The following is a 6,858-nucleotide window of genomic DNA, read 5'->3' on the forward strand; positions in this document are numbered from 1 at the left end:
AGGTTAACATTTTCAGATATTAAATGGGTCTTTTTAATAAGTCTGTTCTTTTCAAATATTTAGCATTCTTCTCATACATATAAATTTTTTTGTTAAATAATATTAATCATTGAAATAAATAAAATAAATACACATTAACGCATCACAAATGAACGAATTTAATGGCGATGGTGGCGATGTGGATGGTGACCACAACCACTAGGACGGTGGTGACCACAATTTTGATTGACGTGCGTATCCTGGTCCACACCCAGGAGGTTAAGATTATTAAGAGCTCCCAAGCAATTCAAGGCGTCTAGACCTAAGGCACCAGCTGTGTCTTGTCCTGGTCTTGCCATTACTATAATAAAAAGAGTGTAGTATTTTATAATAATTAATTTTGATTAATTTTTACCCCAAGGAGTAGTTATGCTGAAAACTGCTACAATAATCAGTACACAGGCAAGAAATTTCATGTTGAATGTTTATGTGGCGGGCTGCAACGTGCTTAACTGATAAAAGTTTATATTTGTATCTTTTATAGAATTCTCGAAACTTTAAATATGCCTAAAGATTGGGAAATGCAAACAATTTTTATTTTCAGTTAATAACCAGATAAACATTTATCAGAGTATCAAAATATTAGTGTTTTTTTACCAGAGATAATTTAATTAAAATACATACTTTTGTATGTATGTTTTTAAATAATAATTATTTCAATGGTGAATTCTATACGTTTTCAAATATTATTCAATTTTATCTGGTTCAATGTAATGTAAAAAGCAACAAGGTTTGTATTAAATTTGAAACTTTCATTTACTTAAACATAAATAGTTAGAACTTCCATCTTTTTGATATGTTTAATATTGTTTAAATTGGTAGTCAAAACAAAAACAAAAAAAAGTTAAATGTTCCATTACACATTTTTTGTTTCAAGTTCCACGGAAAATGAGTATAAAAGCGAAGTGAAATCAAAAGTGAACATCATTCAACCGTCTTCGGTTGTTCATTTTAATTTATTCTTTTATACAAAAAAAAAACACTCAGCAGTAGTTTTAAGAATAATTGAAAATGAAATTATTTATTATATATCTTATGACTACGGTCATAGCAGCAGTAGTCCTAACTGGTAATATTCATTAATAGCTTGTAATCAGTGTAAATTTGCTATAATTTTTGTTTATTTTTGGAACAGCTCAAGCAAAACCAGATCATTACACTCATCATGAATACCATCACAGCACGCAATCCCGCCCCGTTCATGATTACCATCATCACTACCATTCTGATGTCGATTGCCCCCACTTAGATGAACATGTCCATTATCATGATGATAGTGGATGTCCTCACGAAGAAGTCCATGTTCATTCCCATCGTGGATGCCCACATCATGGCCAACATATCCATACCCATAGTGACGGTGATGATTGCTCTTTCAATGATAATATTGAAGAGTACCATAGCTCTTCTTATCAATGTTCCTACACTCAAGAAGATATTCACTCCCATCATGGTTGTGGTCACGATGGTTGGCATTTCCATTATCATGGCAACAATTGTCCTCATCACGAAGCCCATACCCACGTTCATCGTGGATGTCCCCATCATGGTCAACACATTCACACAGAAGAGATTATTATCAGAGATCATGGTCATGGTCATTGTGGATCCGATGAGCATGGACCTATTAGTCGCGAAGAAATAGTTATTCACAATGGAGACCATAGTCACGCTGAGCATACCGTGCATGTGCATGAATCTCATGAACATCATTCGGATGAAGGAGTATTGGTACATCATATTCATACAGGACATCTTTTACATGATTACCATCATCATTACCACACAGATAATGAATGTCCTCATCTCGATGAACACGTGCACTATCATGATGATGGAGACTGTCCACACGACGAAGTACACATTCATTCCCATCGTGGTTGTCCTCATCATGGTCAACATATTCATTCCCACAGAGAAAGCGACTCATGTTCGTTTACTGACAATGAAGAGGAATATCACAGTTCATCCTATGAATGTTCATACACCCGAGAAGATATCCATTCTCATCATGGTTGCGGTCATGATGGATGGCATATGCATTACCATGGTAATAACTGTCCTCATCACGAAGCACATACCCATGTTCATCGTGGATGTCCCCACCATGGTCAACACATTCACACGGAAGAGATTATTGTCAGAGATCATGGTCATGGTCATTGTGGTTCTGATGAGCATGGGCCTATTAGTCGCGAAGAAATAGTTATTCACAATGGGGATCATAGCCATGCTGAACATACCATTCATGTGCATGAATCTCATGAACATCATTCGGATGAAGGGGTTTTGGCACATCATATTCATACAGGACATCTTTTACATGATTACCATCATCATTACCATACAGATAATGAATGTCCTCATCTTGATGAACATGTGCACTATCATGATGATGGGGACTGCCCACACGATGATGTACATATTCATTCCCATCGTGGTTGTCCTCATCATGGTCAACATATTCATTCCCACAGAGAAAGCGACTCATGTTCGTTTACTGATAATGAAGAAGAATACCATAGTACATCCTATGAATGCTCCTACACTAGAGAAGATATCCATTCTCATCATGGATGTGGTCACGATGGTTGGCATTTGCATTACCATGGAAACGATTGTCCTCACCATGAAGCCCATATTCATAACCATCGTGGCTGTCCTCATCATGGACATCACATTCACACTGAGGAAGTAATTGTTGAACATGGTCATTGCGGTACTGATGAACATTACGTTGTGCCTATTAGCCACGATGATGTAGGTATTATTAATGTCCACAATAGCCATTCCGGACATGATCTCATTGTGCATGAATCAATTGAACACCAAGCACACCATGGCCAAGCAATTGTAATTCAAAATACTCACTCAGGCCATCCCCTACATGACTATCACCATCATTACCACAGTGACAATGAATGTCCTCATTTAGACGAACACATCCATTATCATGATGATGGCGATTGCCCTCACGATGAAGTTCATATTCATTCCCATCGTGGCTGTCCCCATCATGGTCAACATATTCATAGCCACAGAGAAAGTGACAGATGTTCTTTTACCGATAATGACCATGATTATCACAGTTCATCTTACGAATGTTCCTACACCCAAGAAGACATCCACTCTCACCATGGATGTGGTCACGATGGTTGGCACTTTCATTACCATGGAGATGACTGCCCTCATCATGAATCCCATATTCACGTTCACCCGGGATGTATTCATCATGGTCACCACATTCATACTGAGCAAATTGTAGTTGAACATGATCACGATCATGTTCACACAGAAGTTATTCATCATGGTGGTCATGGGGGCCATCTCTTACATGATTACCACCATCATTACCACAGTGACAATGAATGTCCCCATCTTGACGAACACGTCCATTATCATGATGATGGTGACTGCCCTCACGATGAAGTTCATATTCATTCTCATCGTGGTTGTCCCCATCATGGTCAACATATTCATAGCCACAGAGAAAGTGACAGATGTTCTTTTACTGATAATGAAGAAGACTATCACAGTTCATCATACGAATGCTCCTACACCAGAGAAGATATCCATTCTCACCATGGTTGTGGTCATAATGGTTGGCATTTGCACTACCATGGCAATGATTGTCCCCATCACGAATCCCATATCCATGTCCATCAGGGATGTCCCCATCATGGTCACCACATTCATACAGAGCAAATTATCATAGAACACGATCACGATCATGACCATGATTGCGACCATGACCATGACCATGTCCATGAGTGCGATCACGAACATGAACATGAAACCGAACACCATGTACATCATGAACATCACACTAATCACCATCACACTGTAACGACTCATCATCACCATCACGAAACTCATAGTCATGAAGAACATGAAGTTCATCATGAACATCACGACCATCACGACCATTCTCATGAAGTAGAGGTCCACCACGACCATCACGATCATCACGACCATTCTCATGAAGTTGAGGTCCACCATGACCATCATGACCATTCTCATGAAATAGAGGAGGATCATCACGACCACCATGATCACCATGGGCATGAAGTTGTATATTTGGCTGCACATGATGAGCACCATCACCATCATGACGGTGACTGCCCCCACGAGAACGAGCATATTCACATTCATAATGGGGACTGCCCCCATGAAGAAGAACATATTCATATCCATTCCCACTGCCCGCACAACGGTCAGCACTTCCATCACCATCTGGATACCCATCATGGAGAATGTGTCTTTACTGATGTTGGACCTGACTATCACCATCATTCACATGGCCCCGGCATTTGTTCCTATACTGATAACGATATTCATCACCATCATGGCTGTGATCATGAAGGATACCACTTGCATGTCCATGGCGACGATTGTAGACATCACGGGCAACACATCCACCGTCATCATGGATGCTCCCATGATGGTGAACATATGCATATTTGGCAACGTGACATAGACCGTGAATGCGCCTACACTACCAGAGATATACATCACCATGAGCATTGTCCGCATAATGGCGTCCATTTGCATGTCCACGGAGATGAGTGCCGTCACAGAGAAGAACATATACATGAACATCATGGCTGCCCTCATGACGGAACTCACCTTCACATTCATCATCATGATATAGACATTCCCCTTGTTGATGACCATGAGCACATTCATGAAGGGTGTCCTCATGAACATCAACATCTTCACCTCCATGATGAGCACTGTGGACATGATGGTGTCCATATTCACGAGCACAATCATTGCCCACACAATGGCGATCACATTCATATCCATCGTCATGGTGCGGGAGGCTGCAACTTTAGAGACGAGCACCTCAGTCATCACCATCACCTTGTGGGTTGTCCCTTTACCAGAGAAGACATTCACCGTCATCATGGATGTGGACATGATGGTGGGTACGTGCATTATCATGGTGATGACTGCCTTCATACACACGAGGAACACATTCATCGTCATGAAGGATGTGGGCATCATGGAGAGCATATTCACATTGGCCATTACTAAATGAATGTAGTGTGCTCAATCTATATCCTTGGCAACATCCTTGGATTTTGCATAATTTATTTACACCTCCATATTTATATTTATTATTTGAAACTTCAAAAGCATAACTTATTTATTCTATATTGATAACATTACTAGCTGCTCCGAAAAACTTTGTACTCCATCATCAATAAATGTCAATAAAATTTATATACACAATAATGTTTATAGTATTTGAAGTATGAAGTATCAAATGAGCGAGCGTAGCGAGCGTTTAACAAATCCACTATATTTCTACGTTGAGGTTTTTGTATTTAAACTTTTGTATTTTAAATCTTTGAAATTTGCTGAAATTTGCCGAGAATTCTAAGGTTATAAATGCCGTGCCGCGCCCACACGAGCCAGCTTTGATTTGTATAACCGTTGGCAAATGGGCAGGCGTAAGCTCCACCCCGTGAATAAAGCACGTTTAGTTAAAGTACTTTATTCACGACCTTGGCTGTCCGCATACAAAGAACCATTTTTTGCGTCTAAAAACCGTGCAAAAACTGGCGCTTTAAAGGTGGAAGTAGAAAAAATAAATTAATATTGTACCCTTGTGATTTTGGATTTTTTATCGAAATAATATTTTGTTATAACGTCAATCGTGTGGCGAATATAGGTCATACGGTAATTATGGCATAAATAAAACCAAATCAATGTTAACATAAAGGAGCATTTTTATTTCATTAATTGATATGACAAATATTTGTTACTGATAATTTTCCAGTATGTTCCATCTTAACTAACATTTGCTGGTTACAATATGTGTTAACGTGTGATTACAGTAAAGAATATAACAACATCAGCCACATTTTGTGATGCCTTTCCATAAGTTATAATTATTACGGTATTATCATGATCACGTTTATCGTAATTAACTCAACGTTATTGTATGCTATTCTTTGCAAATATTTAACAACTAGATTTTTTACATTTAACGTTTGTTACAGCAATAAGATTAAATCAGTTTTTATAAAATATTTTACTCGTTGGTAAATCATAAATACATTTGAAATTCCATTAATTATTATTTAAAGCATACAGCTGGTATTCATTGATAATTGAGGCAATAATTACTGCAAAATAAATAGAATACACAAACACAATTTATAATTCAATTAATTAATAATGCTTATTTTAGCACGAATACACGTTAGTATTTAAATGTAAGTTTTCGATTCATAATTTAATCGAGCATTCACCACATTTATGTCGGTGCATTATGTTGACAAATGTTAATGACGGTAATTAAAGAGAGCAACAAATAAACGTGACATTCATTCATCATGATATTTTCCATTGTTTTCATTTATTTTATTACAAAATTTATTTAGTATTTAGGCACACATCTTTTAAATAATTTGCCTTACATTTAAAAACGATTCGTGACTAATTAACTAAACGTTAGTTTGGGTTCCTGCAATTCTCAGTAGGTATTTTTAACACAAGCAGTAATTGCCAAACAGTACATACTGAACATTGAACAATTGTTTAGCTTTGTATAATTATATTACACGTATAAACAAAGTGCCACATTGTTTATTAACATTTTCAGTCTATATTAGTATGCAAGGATGAATAATGAATGCGGTATTTTTAGTTTACATTACAAGCGGCAATGAATGATTTTATTAAAAACTAACAGTAGCTAAATAGATCAATAAGCGCATTTCAAAGAAGTTTGCTTGCAAAAGTTTACAAAGATTTTCTAAACTAAATTTGTAATTGTTAAGAATTTCACGCTTTTTGAGATTTAATCGT

Source organism: Atheta coriaria, unplaced genomic scaffold, assembly GCF_025399875.1.
Source record: "Atheta coriaria isolate IRGN ID8LTWV9N9 unplaced genomic scaffold, Caltech_Dcor_3.1 hic_scaffold_4_pilon, whole genome shotgun sequence".
NCBI lineage: Eukaryota > Metazoa > Arthropoda > Insecta > Coleoptera > Staphylinidae > Dalotia > Dalotia coriaria.